This window comes from Pleurodeles waltl, chromosome 8 (assembly GCF_031143425.1).
Source record: "Pleurodeles waltl isolate 20211129_DDA chromosome 8, aPleWal1.hap1.20221129, whole genome shotgun sequence".
Taxonomy (NCBI): domain Eukaryota; kingdom Metazoa; phylum Chordata; class Amphibia; order Caudata; family Salamandridae; genus Pleurodeles; species Pleurodeles waltl.
In genome coordinates, this window is record NC_090447.1 from 1,545,896,204 (window position 1) to 1,545,915,079 (window position 18,876).

Sequence of the window (18,876 nt, forward strand, 5' to 3'; positions counted from 1 at the left end):
CACTTTTGGCCTGTTTGTGAGTGTATGTCAGGGTGTTTTCACTGTCTCACTGGGATCCTGCTAGCCAGGGCCCAGTGCTCATAGTGAAAACCCTATGTTTTCAGTATGTTTGTTATGTGTCACTGGGACCCTGCTAGTCAGGACCCCAGTGCTCATAAGTTTGTGGGCTATATGTACTGTATGTGTTCCCTGTGTGGTGCCTAACTGTCTCACTGAGGCTCTGCTAACCAGAACCTCAGTGGTTATGCTCTCTCATTTCTTTCAAATTGTCACTAACAGGCTAGTGACCTATTTTACCAATTTACATTGGCTTACTGGAACACCCTTATAATTCCCTAGTATATGGTACTGAGGGTCCCAGGTTATTGGGGTTCCAAGAGATCCCTATGGCCTGCAGCATTTCTTTTGCCACCCATAGGGAGCTCTGACAATTCTTACACAGGCCTGCCACTGCAGCCTGAGTGAAATAACGTCCACGTTATTTCACAGCCATTTACCACTGCACTTAAGTAACTTATAAGTCACCTATATGTCTAACCTTTACCTGGTAAAGGTTAGGTGCAAAGTTACTTAGTGTGAGGGCACCCTGGCACTAGCCAAGGTGCCCCCACATTGTTCAGGGCAAATTCCCCGGACTTTGTGAGTGCGGGGACACCATTACACGCGTGCACTACACATAGGTCACTACCTATGTGTAGCTTCACAATGGTAACTCCGAATATGGCCATGTAACATGTCTATGATCATGGAATTGCCCCCTCTATCCCATCCTGGCATAGTTGGCACAATCCCATGATCCCAGTGGTCTGTAGCACAGACCCTGGTACTGCCAAACTGCCTTTTTAGGGGTTTCACTGCAGCTGCTGCTGCTGCCAACCCCTCAGACCGGTTTCTGCCCTCCTGGGGTCCAGCCAGGCCTGGCCCAGGATGGCAGAACAAAGGACTTCCTCTGAGAGAGGGTGTTACACCCTCTCCCTTTGGAAAATGGTGTGAAGGCAGGGGAGGAGTAGCCTCCCCCAGCCTCTGGAAATGCCTTCATGGGCACAGATGGCGCCCATTTCTGCATAAGCCAGTCTACACCAGTTCAGGGACCCCTTAGCCCTGCTCTGGCGCGAAACTGGACAAAGGAAAGGGGAGTGACCACTCCCCTGACCTGCACCTCCCCTGGGAGGTGTCCAGAACTCCTCCAGTGTGCTCCAGACCTCTGCCATCTTGGAAACAGAGGTGCTGCTGGCACACTGGACTGCTCTGAGTGGCCAGTGCCACCAGGTGACGTCAGAGACTCCTTCTGATAGGCTCCTTCAGGTGTTGCTAGCCTATCCTCTCTCCTATGTAGCCAAACCCTCTTTTCTGGCTATTTAGGGTCTCTGTCTCTGGGGATTCCTTAGATAACGAATGCAAGAGCTCATCAGAGTTCCTCTGCATCTCTCTCTTCACCTTCTGCCAAGGAATCGACTGCTGACCGTGCTGGAAGCCTGCAAAACTGCAACAAAGTAGCAAAGACGACTACTGCAACTCTGTAACGCTGATCCTGCCGCCTTCTCGACTGTTTTCCTTGTGGTGCATGCTGTGGGGGTAGTCTGCCTCCTCTCTGCACCAGAAGCTCCGAAGAAATCTCCCGTGGGTCGACGGAATCTTCCCCCTGCAACCGCAGGCACCAAAGAACTGCATTACCGGTCCCTTGGGTCTCCTCTCAGCACGACGAGCGAGGTCCCTTGAATCCAGCAACTCTGTCCAAGTGACTCCCACAGTCCAGTGACTCTTCAGTCCAAGTTTGGTGGAGGTAAGTCCTTGCCTCCCCACGCCAGACTGCATTGTTGGAAACCGCGTCTTTTGCAGCTACTCCGGCTTCCGTGCACTTCTGGCGGAAATCCTTTGTGCACAGCCAAGCCTGGGTCCACGGCACTCTAACCTGCATTGCACGACTTTCTAAGTTGGTCTCCGGCGACGTGGGACTCCTTTGTGTAACTTCGGGTGAGCACCATTTCACGCATCCTCGTAGTGTCTGTTTCTGGCAGTTCTCCGGGTGCTACCTGCTGCTGAGAGGGCTCCTTGTCTTGCTCGACGTCCCCTCTCTCTCCTGACGCAACTTGCGACATCCTGGTCCCTCCTGGGCCACAGCAGCATCCAAAAACACTTACCACACGATTTGCAGCTAGCAAGGCTTGTTGGCGGTCTTTCGGCGGGAAAACACTCCTGCACGACTCTCCACGGAGTGAGGGATCCGTCCTCCAAAGGGGAAGTCTCTAGCCCGTTTCGTTCCTGCAGAATCCTCAGCTTCTTCTGTCCAGTAGAAGCTTCTTTGTACCCGCAGCTGGCATTTCCTGGGCATCTGCCCATCTCCGACTTGCTTGTGACTTTTGGACTTGGTCCCCTTGTTCCACAGGTACCCTAGATTGGAAATCCATTGTTGTTGCATTGCTGGTTTGTGTCTTTCCTGCATTATTCCCCTATCACGACTTCTTTGTCCTCTGGGGAACTTCAGTGCACTTTGCACTCACTTTTCAGGGTCTTGGGGTGGGCTATTTTTCTAACTCTCACTATTTTCTAATAGTCCCAGCGACCCTCTACAAGGTCACATAGGTTTGGGGTCCATTCGTGGTTCGCATTCCACTTTTGGAGTATATGGTTTGTGTTGCCCCTATCCCTATGTGTCCCCATTGCATCCTATTGTAACTATACATTGTTTGCACTGTTTTCTAAGACTATACTGCATATTTTTGGTATTGTGTACATATATCTTGTGTATATTTGCTATCCTCATACTGAGGGTACACTCTGAGATACTTTGGCATATTGTCATAAAAATAAAGTACCTTTATTTTTAGTATATCTGTGTATTGTGTTTTCTTATGATATTGTGCAAGTGACACTAGTGGTACTGTAGGAGCTTCACTCGTCTCCTAGTTCAGCCTAAGCTGCTCTGCTAAGCTACCATTATCTATCAGCCTATGCTGCTAGACACCCTATACACTAATAAGGGATAACTGGGCCTGGTGCAAGGTGCAAGTACCCCTTGGTACTCACTACAAGCCAGTCCAGCCTCCTACATTGGTTGTGCAGCGGTGGGATAAGTGCTTTGAGACTACTTACCACTCTTGTCATTGTACTTTTCATAAGAGAAAAATATACAAAACAAGTTCAGTGTGTGTACACATAACTAAAACGTTTTGCATTTCCTCTTTTCACTCTTTTCTAAGTGCTGAAAAGTACTTCTAAACTTTCTAAAAAGTTCTAAAAAGTTGAAAAAGTTTTTTTTTCTGTCTTTCTAAAAAGTTCTGAAAACTTTTTTCTCTTTTTCTATCACTTTAACTCTCTCTAAAAATGTCTGGCACAGGCCAAAATGTTGACCTGTCCAAGATTGCATATGATCACCTTAGCTGGAAAGGAGCAAGGAGTCTCTGTGTAGAGAGAGGTTTGATTGTAGGGAAGAATCCTTCCTTGGAATTGTTACTTAACATGCTTAGAGAACAAGATAAGGCTAAAAGTGCCCCATCTGTTGAAAAAGTAGCTAATGGTTCCCAATCTGATCCAGGGACTCCCCCAGGAAAAGGTTCAGGAAAGAAACTTCTTAGCCTGCCCATTACTAGACAGTCTAGCATAGTTGGTACTGAGGTGGAGTCACATCATACAGATGATGTGCTCTCACATTACACTGTCAGCCAAGCTGTTAGGGTGCCCTCTGTAAGGGACAGGTCTCCTTCTGTCCATTCTCATCATACTTCTGTATCTAGGAATGTCCCTCCCACCAACCATGATGACAGATTGTTAGAAAGGGAACTCAATAAGTTGAGGGTGGAACAAACCAGACTGAAGCTTAAGAAGCAACAGCTGGATTTGGATAGACAGTCTTTGGAATTAGAGAAGGAAAGCCAGAAGTTGGGTTTTGAAACCCATGGTGGCAGCAGCAGTATTCCCCATAGTCATCCTGCAAAAGAGCATGATTCCAGGAATCTGCAAAAGATAGTTCCCCCTTATAAGGAGGGGGATGACATTAACAAGTGGTTTGCTGCACTTGAGAGGGCCTGTGTTATACAGGGTGTCCCTCAAAGGCAGTGGGCTGCTATCCTATGGCTATCATTTAGTGGAAAAGGTAGGGATAGGCTCCTTACTGTGGAAGAAAGTGATGCCAATAAATTTACAGTTCTTAAGAATGCACTCCTGGATGGTTATGGCTTAACCACTGAACAATACAGGATAAAGTTCAGAGAGACCAAAAAGGAGTCTTCACAAGACTGGGTTGATTTCATTGACCATTCAGTGAAGGCCTTGGAGGGGTGTTTACATGGCAGTAAAGTTACTGATTATGACAGCCTGTATAACTTGATCCTGAGAGAGCATATTCTTAATAATTGTGTGTCTGATTTGTTGCACCAGTACTTGGTGGACTCTGATCTGACCTCTCCCCAAGAATTGGGAAAGAAGGCAGACAAATGGGTCAGAACAAGGGTGAACAGAAAAGTTCATACAGGGGCTGACAAAGAGAACAATAAGAAGAAAGAGGGTGAAAAATCTCAAGATAAGCATGGGGATAAGGGTACAACCAAAGATCCCACTTCAAATCTTAAACACTCTTCAGGGGGTGGGGATAAAACAAATTCTTCCTCTTCTTCTCAACCTACACAATTAAAAAAGCCTTGGTGCTTTGTGTGTAAAAACAGAGGCCATAGGCCAGGGGATAAGTCCTGTCCAGGTAAACCCCCTGAGCCTACCACCACTAATACATCAAGCTCTAGTGCCCCTAGCAGTAGTGGTACTAGTGGTGGGACTGCTGGCAACAGTCAAGTTAAGGGTGTAGTTGGGTTCACTTATGGGTCCATAGTAGAAACTGGGGTAGTTAGTCCCAAGACAGTTTCTGTCACACCTAGTGGCATTGGCCTTGCCACACTGGCTGCTTGTCCCCTTACAATGGATAAGTACAGGCAGACAGTTTCAATAAATGGTGTTGAGGCCTTGGCCTACAGGGACACAGGTGCCAGTATCACTTTGGTGACTGAAAACCTAGTGGCTTCTGAACAACACATCAATGGACAACAGTATAAAATTATTGATGTCCATAACTCCACTAAGTTTCTTCCCTTAGCTATAATTCAGTTTAGTTGGGGTGGAGTTACTGGCCCTAAGCAGGTGGTGGTATCACCTAGCTTACCTGTAGACTGTCTCTTAGGTAATGACCTAGAGGCCTCAGGTTGGGCTGATGTAGAGTTTTATGCCCATGCAGCCATGCTGGGCATCCCTGAGGAATTGTTCCCTCTCATTTCTACTGAAATGAAAAAGCAAAGGAGAGAAGGCCTGAAAACTCAGGATCCCTCTCCAACAACAGGTAAAAGGGATATCACAGTATCCCCTAACCACCCTACCATTCAGGATACCATTCCTGTGGTGGGAGAAACCTCTCCTGGGGTGGCACCTGTTCCAAGGGAATCATCAGTTGGCAAAACTGTAATCCCTGAGGTAGAAGTACCTCTCTGTGGGATAACTAACATTGGTGAGAAAAAGAGCACCATTTTAGTTAACATGGAGCATCCCTCCAACCCTCCCAGAGAAACTTTAGTGCAGAAACCCTGCACTGCCTCACAACACTTAGGACAGCATCCCTGCCCTAGTGTGGAGCTCATAGGACAGCATCCCTGCCCTGCTCCAACTCAAGAGAAACAGCATCCCTGTTCTCTCTTCCAGCCATATGGACAAAGTTTTTGCCCAGCTATGGCTTTTCTGAGACAGCATCCCTGTCTGGCATTTCCATCACTACAAATAGGTTCAGTGGACAATTCCCACTGCTCTAAACTAAAACTTACTGATAGAAACTCTGAAAATACATCTTCACATTGTTGCTTAGCTAAAAGACTTCAAACAGGATGGTTTACATCCCCACAGGGAAGTAACCATATAGTGGATGATAAAGGGAGTAACCAGTCTATTGCAGAGCTACTCTCTACTTATCACCACTTAGACAATAAAGGGGGTCATTCTGACCCCGGCGGCCAGGGTCGGCGGGAGCACCGCCAACAGGCTGGCGGTGCCCCGCAGGGCATTCTGACCGCAGCGGTTTGGTCGCGGTCAGAAGTGGAAAACCGGCGGTCTCCCGCCGGTTTTCCGCTGCCCATTTGAATCCTCCATGGCGGCGCAGCAAGCTGCGCCGCCATGGAGGATTCTGACACCCCATACCGCCATCCTGTTCCTGGCGGTTCTCCCGCCAGGAACAGGATGGCGGTATGGGGTGTCGCGGGGCCCCTGGGGGCCCCTGCAGTGCCCATGCCAATGGCATGGGCACTGCAGGGGCCCCCGTAAGAGGGCCCCAAAAAGAATTTCAGTGTGTGCTTTGCAGACACTGAAATTCGCGACGGGTGCAACTGCACCCGTCGCACCTTCCCACTCCGCCGGCTCAATTCTGAGCCGGCGTCCTCATGGGAAGGTTGTTTTGCACTGGGCTGGCGGGCGGCCTTTTGGCGGTCGCCCGCCAGCCCAGTGCAAAACCCAGAATAACCGCAGCGGTCTTCTGACCGCGGTGCGGTATTCTGGAGGGGGGAAGTCTGGCGGGCGGCCTCCGCCGCCCGCCAGACTTAGAATCACCCCCAAAGTCTCAACTGGCCAAGGTTAGCCTTATTGTCCTTCGTTTGGGGGGGGGGGGGGGGGGTTGTGTGAGAAAGTAGCCTCTTTCTAGCCTTGTTACCCCCACTTTTGGCCTGTTTGTGAGTGTATGTCAGGGTGTTTTCACTGTCTCACTGGGATCCTGCTAGCCAGGGCCCAGTGCTCATAGTGAAAACCCTATGTTTTCAGTATGTTTGTTATGTGTCACTGGGACCCTGCTAGTCAGGACCCCAGTGCTCATAAGTTTGTGGCCTATATGTGTGTGTTCCCTGTGTGGTGCCTAACTGTCTCACTGAGGCTCTGCTAACCAGAACCTCAGTGGTTATGCTCTCTCATTTCTTTCAAATGGTCACTAACAGGCTAGTGACCAATTTTACCAATTTACATTGGCTTACTGGAACACCCTTATAATTCCCTAGTGTATGGTACTGAGGTACCCAGGGTATTGGGGTTCCAGGAGATCCCTATGGGCTGCAGCATTTCTTTTGCCACCCATAGGGAGCTCTGACAATTCTTACACAGGCCTGCCACTGCAGCCTGAGTGAAATAACATCCACGTTATTTCACAGCCATTTACCACTGCACTTAAGTAATATATAAGTCACCTATATGTCTAACCTTTACCTGGTAAAGGTTAGGTGCAAAGTTACTTAGTGTGAGGGCACCCTGGCACTAGCCAAGGTGCCCCCACATTGTTCAGGGCAAATTCCCCGGACTTTGTGAGTGCGGGGACACCATTATACGCGTGCACTACACATAGGTCACTACCTATGTATAGCGTCACAATGGTAACTCCGAACATGGCCATGTAACATGTCTAAGATCATGGCATTGGCGAGACAATTCCATTATCCCCCGAGTCTCTAGCACAGACCCGGGTACTGCCAAACTGCCTTTTCAGGGTTTGCACTGCAGCTGCTGCCAACCCCTCAGACAGGTTTCACCATCTCGCTGTAGGAGGCTGGCCTGGCTTATAGTGCGTACCAGATGGTACTTACACCTTGTGCCAGGTCCAGTTATCCCTTATTAGTAGATTAGTAGTGTTCAAGCAGCTTAGGCTGATAGAGGTAGCTATAGCAGAGCAGCTTAGGCTGAACTAGGAGATCATATAGCACAATATCACAAGAAAACACAATACTCAGAGTTGCTAAACATAAAGGAACTTTATTTTAGTGACAATATGCCAAAAGTATCTCAGAGGATATACTCCCTTAGGAGGTAAGTAATATACACAAAATATACACACAAACCAAAATCAGGTAAGCACACTGTTATAAAAGTTGTGCAAACAATGTAGAATCACAATAGGATGCAATAGGAGACAATAGGCCTAGGGGCAACACAAACCATATACTCCAAAAGTGGAATGCGAACCACAAATGGACCCCAGGCCTAGTGTAGTGTGTAGAGGGTCGCTGGGAGTGTAAGAAAACAGTAAGGGTGTCCAAGATACCCCACCCCAAGACCCTGAAAAGTAGGAGTAAAGTTACCCTACTACCCCAGAAAGACAGTAAAGTCGAGATAGGGGATTCTGCAAAGACAATAACTGACTGCAAAGCACTGAAGACGGATTCTTGGACCTGAGGACCTGTAAAGGAAGGGGACCAAGTCCAAGAGTCACGTAAGTGTCCGGGGGGGGGGGGCAGGAGCCCACTAAACCCCAGTCGAAGGTACAAAAGGGCTGCCTCCGGGTAGAAGAAGCCAAAGATTCTGCAACAACGGAAGGTGCCAGGAACTTCTCCTTTGGTCAGAAGATGTCCCACGGCGTGCTGGAGGACGCAGAGTTGTTTCCATGCAGAAAGACTGCAAATAGGCCTTGCTAGCTGCAAGAGTCGCAGTTGCGGATTTTGGTTGCTGCCAAGGCCCAGAAAGGACCAGGACGTCGCCCCTTGAAGGAGGAGACAGAGGGTCGCTCAGCGACACAGAGAGCCCAGGCAGAAGCAGGCAGCACCCGTAGAAGTACCAGAACAGGCACTCAGAAATCTGAGGACGATGGTCAACTCAGCACAACAAAAGAGGGTCCCACGACGTCGGAGTCGAACTCAGCGAGTTGGGCAATGCAGGACGCAGTGCTGGGGACCTTGACTAGGATGCGCAAGGAAGTCTTGCAAGAGTGCACACAAGCCCTAGCAGCTGCAGTTCAGGCAGTACACAGGATTACTGTCTGGCGAGGGGAGGCAAGGACTTACCTCCACCAAATTTGGACAGAAGGGCCACTGGACTGTCGGGGACACTTGGACCCAGCTCCTGTGTTCCAGGGACCATGCTCGTCAGAATGAGAGGGGACCCAGACGACCGGTGATGCAGAAGTTTGGTGCCTGCGTTGGCAGGGGGAAGATTCCTCCGATGCACAGGAGATTTCTTCTTGGCTTCCAGTGCAGGGTGAAGGCAGACAGCCCTCAGAGCATGCACCACCAGGAAACAGTCGAGAAACCGGCCAGAGGAGGCGCTGCAATGTTACTGGTAGTCTTCTTGCTACTTTGTTGTGGTTTTGCAGGCGTCCTGGAGCAGTCAGCGGTCGATCCTTGGCAGAAGTCGAAGAGGGAAGTGCAGAGGAACTCTGGTGAGCTCTTGCATTCATTATCTGCTGGGATACCCACAGGAGAGACCCTAAATAGCCCTCAGAGGAGGATTGGCTACAGAGAAAGGTAAGCACCTATCAGGAGGGGTCTCTGACGTCACCTGCTGGCACTGGCCACTCAGAGGTGTCCATTGTGCCCTCACACCTCTGCATCCAAGATGGCAGAGGTCTGGGACACACTGGAGGAGCTCTGGGCACCTCAAATTGGGAGGTACTGGTCAGGGGAGTGGTCATTCCCCTTACCTTTGTCCAGTTTCGAACCAGAGCAGGGCTGGGGGGATCCCTGAACGGGTGTAGACTGGTTTATGCAAGGAGGGCACCATCTGTGCCCTTCAAAGTATTTCCAGAGGCCAGAAGAGGCTACTCCTCTCAGGCCCTTCACACCTATTTCCCAAGGGAGAGGATGTGACACCCTCTCTCAGAGGAAATCCTTTGTTCTGCCTTCCTGGGACTGGGTTGCGAAGGCCCCAGGGTTGGCAGCAGCGGTAGCTGCAGAGAAAACCCCGGAAAGTTAGTTTGGCAGTACCCGGGCTCCATGCTGGAGATCCGGGGGTGCATGGAATTGTCCCCCTAATACCAGAATGGTATTGGGGTGACAATTCAACCATCCTAGACATGTTACATGGCCATTTTCAGAGTTACCATTGTGACGCTATACATAGGTAGTGACCTATGTATAGTGCATGCGTGTAATGGTGTCCCCGCACTCACAAAGTCCAGGGAATTTGCCCTAAATGATGTGGGGGCACCTTGGCTAGTGCCAGGGTGCTCTCACACTAAGTAACTTTGCACCTAACCTTCACTATGTGAAGGTTAGACATATAGGTGACTTATAAGTTACTTAAGTGCAGTGTAAAATGGCTGTGAAATAACGTGGACGTTATTTCACTCAGGCTGCAGTGGCAGGCCTGTGTAAGAATTGTCAGAGCTCCCTATGGGTGGCAAAAGAAATGCTGCAGCCCATAGGGATCTCCTGGAACCCCAATATCCTGGGTACCTAGGTACCATATACTAGGGAATTATAAGGGTATTCCAGTGTACCAATAAGAATTTGTAAATTTAGCCACTAGCCTGTAGTGACAATTTTAAAAGCAGAGAGAGCATTAACACTGAGGTTCTGGTTAGCAGAGCCTCAGTGATACAGTTAGGCACCACACAGGGAACACATATAGGCCACAAACGTATGAGCACTGGGGTCCTGGCTAGCAGGATCCCAGTGACACATAACAAACACACTGACAACATAGGGTTTTCACTATGAGCACTGGGCCCTGGCTAGCAGGATCCCAGTGAGACAGTAAAAACACCCTGACATATACTCACAAACAGGCCAAAAGTGGGTGTAGAAAGGCTAGAAAGAGGCTACCTTCCTACGCACCCCTCTACCTGTACCATCTCCCCTCTGTCTGCACCTTCTCCCCTCTGCCTGCACCATCTCCCCCTCTCCCTGCACATCTCCTCCATGCATGCACCATCTCCCCTCTGCCTACACCATCTCCACCTCTGCCTGCACCATCTCTGCACCATCTCCCCTCTGCCTGCACCATCTCCCCTCTACCTGCACCATGTCACCGTCTGCCTGCATCATCTCCCCTCTACAGGCACCATCTCACACCCTGCATGCACATCTCCCCTTCTGCCTGCACCATCTCCCTCTGCCTGCACCATCTCCCCTCTGCCTGCACCATCTCCACCTCTGCAAAATCTCCCCTTTGCCTGCACCATCTCCCCCTCTGCACCATCTCCCCTCTGCCTGCACTATCTCACCCCTGCTTGCACCATCTCCCCCTCTGCCTGCACCATCTCCCCCTGCATGCACCATCTCACCCTCTCTCTGCACCATCTCCCCTCTGCCTGCACCATCTCCCCTCTACCTGCACCATCTCCCCCTCTGCACCATCTTCCCTCTGCCTGCACCATCTCCCCCTCTGCCTGCACCATCTCCCCTCTGCCTGCACCATCTCACCTCTAAGTGCACCATCTCACCCCTGCATGCACCATCTCCCCCTCTGCCTGCACCATCTCCCCTCTACCTGCACCATCTCACCCTCTGCTTGCACCATCTCCCCCTCTGCCTGCACCATCTCCCCCCGCATGCACCATCTCCCCTCTGCCTGCGCCATTTCCCCTCTGTCTGCACCATCTCACCCTCTGCCTGCACCATCTCCCCCTCTGCACTATCTCCACATCTGCCTGCACTATCTCCCGCCTGCCTGCACCATCTCCCCTCTGCCTGCACCATCTCTCCCTCGTCCTGCACCATCTCCCCCCTGCATGCAACATCTCCACTCTGCCTGCACCATCTCCCCTCTGCACCATCCCCCCTCTGCCTGCACCATCTCCCCCCTGCCTGCACCATCACCCCCTCTGCACCATCTCCCCCCTGCCTGCACCATCACCCCCTCTGCACCATCTCCCCTCTAAGTGCACCATCTCCATGCACATCTCCCCCTCTGCCTGCACCATCTCCCCCTGCACCATATCCCCTCTGCCTGCACCATCACCCCCCTCTGCACCATCTCCCCTCTGCACCATCTCCCCTCTGCCTGCACCATATCCCCCTCTGCACCACCCCCCTCTGCCTGCACCATCTCCCCTCTGCCTGCACCATCTTCCCCTCTGCACCATCCCCCCTCTGCCTGCACCATTTCCCCCTCTGCACCATCTCCCCTCTGCACCATCTCCCCCCTGCCTGCACCATCACCCCATCTGCACCATCTCCCCCCACCTGCACCATCACCGCCTCTGCACCATCTCACCCCTGCCTGCACCATCACCCCCTCTACCTGCACCATGTCCCCTCTGCCTGCACCATCTCCCCTCTAACTGCACTATCTCCCCCCTGCCTGCACCATCTCCCCTCTGCCTGCACCATCTCCCCCTCGTCCTGCACCATCTCCCCCTGCATGCACCATCTCCCCTCTGCCTGCACCATCTCCCCGTCTGCACCATCCCCCCTCTGCCTGCACCATCTCCCCCCTGCCTGCACCATCACCCCCTCTGCACCATCTCCCCTCTAAGCGCACCATCTCCATGCACATCTCCCCCTCTGCCTGCACCATCTCCCCCTGAACCATCTCCCCTCTGCCTGCACCATCTCCCCCTCTGCACCATCTCCCCTCTGCACCATCTCCCCTCTGCCTGCACCATCTCCCCCTCTGCACCATCCCCCCTCTGCACCATCTCCCCTCTGCCTCACCATCTCGCCCTCTGCACCATCTCCCCTCTGCACCATCTCCCCCCTGCCTGCACCATCACCCCCTCTGCACCATCTCCCCTCTGCCTGCACCATCTCACCCCTACTTGCACCATCTCCCCCTCTGCCTGCACCATCTCCCCCTGCATGCATCATCTCACCTTCTCTCTGCACCATCTCCCCCTCTGCCTGCACCATCTCCCCTCTACCTGCACCATCTCCCCCTCTACACCATCTTCCCTCTGCCTGCACCATCGCCCCCTCTGCCTGCACCATCTCCCCTCTGCCTGCACCATCTCACTCTAAGTGCACCTTCTCACCCCTGCATGCACCATCTCCCCCTCTGCCTGCACCATCTCACCTCTACCTGCACCATCTCACCCTCTGCTTGCACCATCTCCCCCTCTGCCTGCACCATCTCCCCCGTATGCACCATCTCCCCTCTGTCTGCACCATCTCCCCTCTGTCTGCACCATCTCACCCTCTGCCTGCACCATCTCCCCCCTGCACTATCTCCACATCTGCCTGCACTATCTCCCGCCTGCCTGCACCATCTCCCCTCTGCCTGCACCATCTCCCCCTCGTCCTGCACCATCTCCCCCTGCATGTACCATCTCCCCTCTGCCTGCACCATCTCCCTCTCTGCACCATCCCCCCTCTGCCTGCACCATTTCCCCCCTGCCTGCACCATCACCCCCTCTGCACCATCTCCCCCCTGCCTGCACCATCACCCCCTCTGCACCATCTCCCCTCTAAGTGCACCATCTCCATGCACATCTCCCCCTCTGCCTGCACCATCTCCCCCTGCACCATCTCCCTTCTGACTGCACCATCTCCCCCTCTGCACCATCTCCCCTCTGCACCATCTCCCCTCTGCCTGCACCATCTCCCCCTCTGCACCATCCCCCCCTCTGCCTGCACCCTCTCCCCCTCTGCACCATCTCCCCCCTGCCTGCACCATCACCCCCTCTGCACCATTTCCCCCCTGCCTGCACCATCACCCCCTCTGCACCATCTCCCCCCGCCTGCACCATCACCCCCTCTGCACCGTCTCCCCTCTAAGTGCACCATCTCCATGCACATCTCCCCCTCTGCCTGCACCATCTCCCCTCTGCCTGCACCATCACCCCCCTCTGCCTGCACCATCTCCCCCTCTGCACCATCTCCCCTCTGCCTGCACCATCTCCCATCTGCACCATCACCCCCTCTGCACTATCTCCCCTCTAAGTGCACCATCTCCCATCTGCCTGCACCATCTCCCCTCTGCCTGCACCATCTCCCCCTCTGCACCATCCCCCCTCTACCTGCACATCACCCCCTCTGCCTGCACCATCACCCCTCTGCACCATCTCCCCCTTTGTCTGCACCATCTCCCCTCTGCCTGCACTATCACCCCCTCTGCACCATCTCACCCTCTCCCTGCACCATCACCCCTCTGCACCATCTCCCCTCTGCCTGCACCATCTCCCCCTCTCCCTGCACATCTCCCCTCTGCCTGCACCATCCCCCCTCTGCACCATCACCCCTCTGCACCATCTCCCCCTCTGCCTGCAACATCACCCCTGTGCACCATCTCCCCCTCTGTCTGCACCATCTCCCCTCTGCCTGCACCATCACCCCCTCTGCACCATCTCACCCTCTCCCTGCACCATCACCCCTCTGCACCATCTCCCCTCTGCGTGCACCATCTCCCCCATCTGCCTGCACCATCTCCCCCTCTGCACCATCTCACCCTCTCCCTGCACCATCACCCCTCTGCACCATCTCCCCTCTGACTGCACCATCCCCCCTCTCCCTGCACATCTCCCCTCTGCCTGCACCATCTCCCCCTCTCCCTGCACATCTCCCATCTGCCTGCACCATCACCCTTCTGCACCATCTCCCCCTCTGCCTGCACCATCACCCCCTCTGCACCATCTCACCCTCTCCCTGCACCATCACCCCTCTGCACCATCTCCCCTCTGCCTGCACCATCTCCCCCTCTCTCTGCACATCTCCCCTCTGCCTGCACCATCCCCCCTCAGCACCATCACCCCTCTGCACCATCCCCCCCTCTGCCTGCAAAATCACCCCTCTGCAACATCCCCCCCTCCGTCTGCACCATCTCCCCTCTGCCTGCACCATCTCCCCCTCTGCACCATCTCACCCTCTCCCTGCACCATCACCCCTCTGCACCATCTCCCCTCTGCCTGCACCATCTCCCCCTCTGCACCATCTCCCCTCTGCCTGCACCATCTCCCCCCTCTGCCTGCACCATCTCCCCCTCTGCACCATCTCACCCTCTCCCTGCACCATCACCCCTCTGCACCATCTCCCCTCTGCCTGCACCATCTCCCCCTCTCCCTGCACATCTCCCCTCTGCCTGCACCATCCCCCCTCTGCACCATCACCCCTCTGCACCATCTCCCCCTCTGCCTGCAACATCACCCCTCTGCACCATCTCCCCCTCTGTCTGCACCATCTCCCCTCTGCATGCACCATCTCCCCCTCTGCACCATCTCACCCTCTCCCTGCACCATCACCCCTCTGCACCATCTCCCCTCTGCCTGCACCATCTCCCCCCTCTGCCTGCACCATCTCCCCCTCTGCACCATCTCACCCTCTCCCTGCACCATCACCCCTCTGCACCATCTCCCCTCTGACTGCATCATCTCCCCCTCTCCCTGCACATCTCCCCTCTGCCTGCACCATCACCCTTCTGCACCATCTCCCCTCTGCCTGCACCATCACCCCCTCTGCACCATCTCACCCTCTCCCTGCACCATCACCCCTCTGCACCATCTCCCCTCTGCCTGCACCATCTCCCCCTCTCCCTGCACATCTCCCCTCTGCCTGCATCATCCCCCCTCAGCACCATCACCCCTCTGCACCATCTCCCCCTCTGCCTGCAACATCACCCCTCTGCACCATCTCCCACTCTGTCTGCACCATCTCCCCTCTGCCTGCACCATCTCCCCCTCTGCACCATCTCCCCTCTAAGTGCACCATCTCCATGCACATCTCCCCCTCTGCCTGCACCATCTCCCCCTGACCATCTCCCTTCTGACTGCACCATCTCCCCCTCTGCACCATCTCCCCTCTGCACCATCTCCCCTCTGCCTGCACCATCTCCCCCTCTGCACCATCCCCCTCTGCCTGCACCATCTCCTCCTCTGCACCATCTCCCCCCTGCCTGCACCATCACCCCCTCTGCACCATTTCCCCCCTGCCTGCACAATCACCCCCTCTGCACCATCTCCCCCCGCCTGCACCATCACCCCTCTGCACCGTCTCCCCTCTAAGTGCACCATCTCCATGCACATCTCCCCCTCTGCCTGCACCATCTCCCCTCTGCCTGCACCATCACCCCCCTCTGCCTGCACCATCTCCCCCTCTGCACCATCTCCCCTCTGCCTGCACCATCTCCCCTCTGCACCATCAGCCCCTCTGCACTATCTCCCCTCTAAGTGCACCATCTCCCCTCTGCCTGCACCATCTCCCCTCTGCCTGCACCATCTCCCCCTCTGCACCATCCCCCCTCTTCCTGCACATCACCCCCTCTGCCTGCACCATCACCCCTCTGCACCATCTCCCCCTTTGTCTGCACCATCTCCCCTCTGCCTGCACCATCACCCCCTCTGCACCATCTCGCCCTCTCCCTGCACCATCACCCCTCTGCACCATCTCCCCTCTGCCTGCACCATCTCCCCCTCTCCCTGCACATCTCCCCTCTGCCTGCACCATCCCCCCTCAGCAACATCACCCCTCTGCACCATCTCCCCCTCTGTCTGCACCATCTCCCCTCTGCCTGCACCATCACCCCCTCTGCACCATCTCACCCTCTCCCTGCACCATCACCCCTCTGCACCATCTCCCCTCTGACTGCACCATCTCCCCCTCTGCCTGCACCATCTCCCCCTCTGCACAATCTCACCCTCTCCCTGCACCATCACCCCTCTGCACCATCTCCCCTCTGACTGCACCATCTCCCCCTCTCCCTGCACATCTCCCGTCTGCCTGCACCATCTCCCCCTCTCCCTGCACATCTCCCCTCTGCCTGCACCATCACCCTTCTGCACCATCTCCCCCTCTGTCTGCACCATCTCCCCTCTGCCTGCACCATCACCCCCTCTGCACCATATCACCCTCTCCCTGCACCATCACCCCTCTGCACCATCTCCCCTCTGCCTGTACCATCTCCCCCTCTCCCTGCACATCTCCCCTCTGCCTGCACCATCCCCCCTCAGCACCATCACCCCTCTGCACCATCTCCCCCTCTGCCTGCAACATCACCCCTCTGCACCATCTCCCCCTCTGTCTGCACCATCTCCCCTCTGCCTGCACCATCTCCCCCTCTGCACCATCTCCCCTCTAAGTGCACCATCACCCCTCTGCACCATCTCCCCCTCTGTCTGCACCATCTCCCCTCTGCCTGCACCATCACCCCCTCTGCACCATCTCACCCTCTCCCTGCACCATCACCCCTCTGCACCATCTCCCCTCTGCCTGCACCATCTCCCCCTCTGCACCATCTCCCCCTCTGCACCATCTCACCCTCTCCCTGCACCATCACCCCTCTGCACCATCTCCCCTCTGACTGCACCATCTCCCCCTCTCCCTGCACATCTCCCCTCTGCCTGCACCATCTCCCCCTCTCCCTGCACATCTCCCCTCTGCCTGCACCATCACCCTTCTGCACCATCTCCCCCTCTGTCTGCACCATCTCCCCTCTGCCTGCACCATCACCCCCTCTGCACCATCTCACCCTCTCCCTGCACCATCACCCCTCTGCACCATCTCCCCTCTGCCTGTACCATCTCCCCCTCTCCCTGCACATCTCCCCTCTGCCTGCACCATCCCCCCTCAGCACCATCACCCCTCTGCACCATCTCCCCCTCTGTCTGCACCATCTACCCCTCTGCACCATCTCCCCCTCTGTCTGCACCATCTCCCCTCTGCCTGCACCATACCCCCCCTGTCTGCAGCTCCTGTAACCTTTTCCTGGTCGCCTCTCTCCTCCTCACAGACGGTGAATCTCCCTCAGTTCACAGCGCTTCCTAATGTGACTGAAAACAAAGCCTCGTGAAATGCTCTTTGAGTTTCGTGAACACGAGACTGAATGAAAAGTGTGATAGACATAGAAGACACACTCGCCCTCACCTTCACGCGACCTTCGAGCAAAGAGCAGGGACCGGTGGGGACAGGTCAGGCCGGAGCAGAAAGTGTCGGAAATAAGGATTTTTACGGAGAAAATGTGAACATAAGCACTCAGGGCCGCTTGCAGTAGAGAATCAATTACAACAAAACAAGTAATAAATAACACTTCAATACTTCTTACCTAAGTGAACGCACGAGCAGCCTCCCTCAAGCTAAACCGAAAGCGTCAGGATCCGGGGGAGTCCTCCAGGCGCTGTGGAATGCAGACGAGGCACCTACTGAACAGGTTCCACTGGAGCAGTGTGACCGCCCCTCCAGGAAGAGACAGTCTGACATGAAACCATGAGAAAGGAGACACCATCTGGGAGGAGACAGAGGCAGGAGGCACCGGAGTGAGCCGGGCCCCTCCAGGGACTGGCCTCTGGGGGAGACATTCAGAGAAGGGAGACATCCAGTGTTAGCCGGGCCCTCCAGGGACTGGCCTCTGGGGAGACATTCAGAGACAGGATACATCCAGTGTGAGCCGGGCCCTCCAGGGACTGGCCTCTGGGGGAGACATTCAGAGAAGGGAGACATCCAGTGTGAGCCGGGCCCTCCAGGGACTGGCCTCTGGGGAGACATTCAGAGACAGGATACATCCAGTGTGAGCCGGGCCCTCCAGGGACTGGCCTCTGGGGAGACATTCAGAGACAGGATACATCCAGTGTGAGCCGGGCCCTCCAGGGACTGGCCTCTGGGGAGACATTCAGAGACAGGATACATCCAGTGTGAGCCGGGCCCTCCAGGGACTGGCCTCTGGGGGAGACATTCAGAGGCAGGAGGCACCGGAGTGAGCCGGGCCCCTCCAGGGACTGGCCTCTGGGGGAGACATTCAGAGACAGGAGGCACCGGAGTGAGCCGGGCCCCTCCAGGGACTGGCCTCTGGGGGAGACATCCAGCGACAGGAGGCACCGGAGTGAGCCGGGCCCCTCCAGGGACTGGCCTCTGGGGAGACATTCAGAGACAGGAGGCACCGGAGTGAGCCGGGCCCCTCCAGGGACTGGCCTCTGGGGGAGACATCCAGCGACAGGAGGCACCGGAGTGAGCCGGGCCCCTCCAGGGACTGGCCTCTGGGGAGACATTCAGAGACAGGAGGCACCGGAGTGAGCCGGGCCCCTCCAGGGACTGGCCTCTGGGGGAGACATTCAGAGACAGGAGGCACCGGAGTGAGCCGGGCCCCTCCAGGGACTGGCCTCTGGGGGAGACATCCAGCGACAGGAGGCACCGGAGTGAGCCGGGCCCCTCCAGGGACTGGCCTCTGGGGAGACATTCAGAGACAGGAGGCACCGGAGTGAGCCGGGCCCCTCCAGGGACTGGCCTCTGGGGGAGACAT

General features: G+C 55.2%; 1 protein-coding gene across 3 annotated transcripts in view; it reads right to left on the reverse strand.

Moving 5' to 3' along the window:
• LOC138248972 (uncharacterized) overlaps positions 1 to 17,762 on the reverse strand; it is a 268,238-nt gene extending 250,476 nt beyond the window's left edge. For 2 of the 3 annotated variants that reach the window (XR_011194683.1, XM_069203021.1), the window contains exon 1: positions 17,686 to 17,762. The gene's annotated coding sequence lies outside the window, so the exon portion shown is untranslated. The remainder of the gene's footprint in view (positions 1 to 17,685) is intronic. The other variant, XM_069203022.1, reaches the window with a different exon arrangement.
• Positions 17,763 to 18,876: the final 1,114 nt, after the last annotated feature.